The following is a 3,482-nucleotide window of genomic DNA, read 5'->3' as shown; positions in this document are numbered from 1 at the left end:
CGCCGGTCCCTGCCCGTGGGATCCTGAGCTAAGAAGGGAAGTAAAGCGAGGATATTTGGGTGAGCATCGACCTAGGAACCAGGAGGTCAGGGTTCGATTCCAGGTCAGGGCATGTGCCCGGGTTGCGGGCTTCACCCCCAGGAAGGGCGTGCAGGAGGCAGCCGGTCCATGATTCTCTCTCATCATGGATGTTTCTATCTCTCCCTCCCTCTCCCTTCTTCTCTGAGATCAATAAAAACATTGAAAACAAACAGACGGTTACTTAGCGACCACAGCAGCCTGGCCTGGCTCAGGACATAACCTCCCCAGACAGGGCGCTGTCCAGGGCCCGTCTTGCCGCCCGTCCTCAAAGGCGGGGCCGTCCGAAGGGAAGGACACGTGCGTTCCTGGGAAGAAACAGCTCAAGGGCTATTTGTGTGAGGGGAACCCGGTCAGAGAAGACCTGACCGCTGGGGGACCTCCGGCCTGAGGGCGGGTGAAGGAGGTTATCGCTTGCCTAGCCCCACACCCTTCCCATCTGGAGGGCCCGGGGCCAGGTGAGTAGCTGCTCCGGAAACAGCTCTCACCCAGCCCCACAGGACTCCCACCTTCGCGGCTGCGTGGCCACCAGGTCAGATGGTGGAGGTCGGGCGGGAACTGCCTTCCTGGGGGCGCTTCGGTGCTCCTCCAGGCCGCCCCCACCCCCACCCCGGCCCGGCACTGTTTCCTGGGGCCCTTTAAGAGTTCTCAAATGAGCCCTGGCCGGTGTGGCTCAGTGGATAGAACGTCAGCCTGCGGACCAAAGGTCCCGGGTTCGATTCCAGTCAAGGGCTCGTAAATCTGTTGCAGGCTCCTCCGGGGCGCGTGCAAGAGGCAACCGAACCATGTGTCTCTCACTTCGATGTTTCTCTCCGTCTTTCCCTCTCTCTCCCACTCTCTCTAAACACCAATGGAAGAATATCCTCGGGGGAGGATTAAATGATCCCCCAATTTGGATCTGAAGTTCTGAACTTAAGTGGTTGATTTAATCTTTTCAATCAGGAGGTGGCTCCTGAGGTTGGCACGGACCTGGTGGGTGGGGAGTTGGCGAGGAGGTGAAGTTTGATTTTTCTGCTGAGGGAGGGGAGGGTCAAGTGGACGTGGTTTGGGGGGGGGGACAGAGGGAGGGAGCTGGTTCCTTTGAGGAAATCCCGGCCCCCGGGGAAAGCCTGGCTGTTGCCGGGAAGTGTCCCCGGGAGAGCGGGAGGCAGGTGGGGCGCAGGAGGCGGCGAGCTGGGCGAAGCCGGGACAGCCCGCAGGCCGCGTGCGTCTGGGAGCCTGTTCCATCTTGTGTGTTGGGAGCGTGAGTAACTGGGTCGGATTTGTGTCTGAACAAGAGCATTTGGGCCGCTAAGTCCCTGAGGGCGGGAGGCGTGGGAGGGGCGGCAGGGCCTGGGGAAAGGCTGCGAAAGGACCCCGGGGAGGGCGTGTGTGGTAGCTCGAGGGTGGAGAGGAGGGGGAGGGGGAGGAATCCATGGGACTAGGAGCCCTCGGGAGGGGACAGGAAGGACAAACACACTCCTGGGGGGTCGCTTAAGCACCTGGAGGGGTTCATTTCTTTCCTGGGAGGTGGGACGATCAGGGTGGAGGGACCAGTCAAGTTGGGAACCTTGTGAGGGGTCCCTGCAGCTTATTGTGCCTGCGGCAAGCCAAGGGAACAGGAAGAACCCGAGTGCTCACGCTACCAGACACTGCTCTCCCGCCTGAACCCTCTATGGCTCCCTCTTGCCTGATGCCTCTGTGTCACAAGTGGGCCCTGGGGCCTCCTACTCATTTAAGGGCCGGACCTCCCCCGGGACACAGAATTGGCCCTTCACAGGCCGGGCCCTGGGACTTGACCAGCCACTGTCCGTGCCTGCATTTCTGTTGTTGTTTGCAGAAGTAGCATCTGCCCATTGCAAAAACTCAAATAATATAGAAAGTTTTTTAAAATTAAAAATCTAGAAAGTGAGAGTCCCTCCTAACACCCCCTCCGAATGGACGCCCCGTGTGTCCCACCAGGGGCTCACTGGCCAGGTCCGGGGAGGGGAAGGGTGCCGTGTCCCTCCCTGGCAGTGCCTGGCCGGGCCAGCAAGCAGCAGCCGGCCTGGGAAACACCCCCATGAGTCACGCGGGAGACCTGGGGTGGCCTGAGATTCCAAGAAGGTTTAGGAATTGCAGCATCGGGGGAGGGCTGCCAGCCGGCCAGGAGGTGCGGGGAGGGGGAGGCGGGGAGAGAAGGAGGCGTGGACTGTGCTCAGGGCCTGGGGCAGGGCAGGCAGCAGGGCCACCGGGTGGGGCTGCCTCCCGGAGGCCCCGTGGCTGAATCCCTGAGGAATTAGGGAGTCTGCAAGCATGCAACTACTTTCATTTCTAAATTTCTTTAAAATTCTCACCTGAGGATACGCAATTTTCATTGATTCTAGAGAGAGAGGAAGGAGGAAAGAGAGAGAGAAGCATTGATGTGAGAGAGAACTGCCCACCGGGAGGGGAGGAGAGCGGAGATGCAGAGGGTGGGGAGGCCCAGGGAGCCCTTGGGAGGCCTGCGCTTCACGGGAAGAGGCCAGGACCCTTCTCGTGCAGGGAACACACATCAGGGGCACCAGGAGCAGAGAGGCCCGACGGCAGGGCCAGCCCCGGGGTCCGGCCGGAGCTCGGCAGACACAGAGGAGCGGGCTGGGTGGGGTCAGCGGGACTGGACCACAAGCTCTGCAGGGCACCATGGCCGAGTGGCGTCCCCCTGGGTCTGCGCCCGACTGGAGCGGTCACGTCAGGGACGGAGACGAGGAAGGCAGGCCCGAGGCCTCCTTTTCCGGCCCCAGCACCGAGGGATGGCCGCCCGGCTGTGTCTCCGCCTGCATCCCACAGACATTTCTGTGCAGGAGCTTCCGGTGCCTCCCTCCCCTCCTCCCTCTCCTCCTCCCTCCCCTCCAACCTTCCCTCCTCCCTCCCCTCCTCCCTCCTCTTCATCCCTCCCCTCCTCCAGAGGCGAGGCAGTCTACCTCGGAGCTCGCTGACCTCGCAGGTGAACCTGTGCAGGGACCTGCCCTCGCGGGAACCCTGCGGAGGCTGCCTCCCAGCCCCGTGCAGCCCGGGCACCCGCAGCCATTCAGGCCTGTCCGACCGGCGGCAACCTCAGCGACTGGGACTCGATTCAATGAAATGTGCCGATCGATCAGCACCTGTCTGGCAGCCGATCCATGACTCTCCCATTGATGTTTCTCTCTCCCTCTCTCTTCCTCTCTGACATCAATAAGAATATATTTAAAAAATAAAAGACGTGTGTCCCAAATGGGCGGTGGAGCAGGCCCTGCTTTCTGGACGCCCCCGTGTGTGGCTCGGGACGTCTGAGGACCCCACAGCAAAGGGGGGGGCGCTCGGACCCCAGGCTGCTCTCTCCTCTTCTCGCCTCCCCCGCGCTCCTTTCTGACCCATTTCCAAGGAGGAAATGACCCCAGACTCCTTGGCAGAGCCTGGGGTTCCCA

The sequence above is a fragment of the Myotis brandtii genome, unplaced genomic scaffold, assembly GCF_000412655.1.
Source record: "Myotis brandtii unplaced genomic scaffold, ASM41265v1 scaffold633, whole genome shotgun sequence".
NCBI classification, from domain to species: domain Eukaryota; kingdom Metazoa; phylum Chordata; class Mammalia; order Chiroptera; family Vespertilionidae; genus Myotis; species Myotis brandtii.
Note: the sequence above shows the minus strand (reverse complement) of the source record.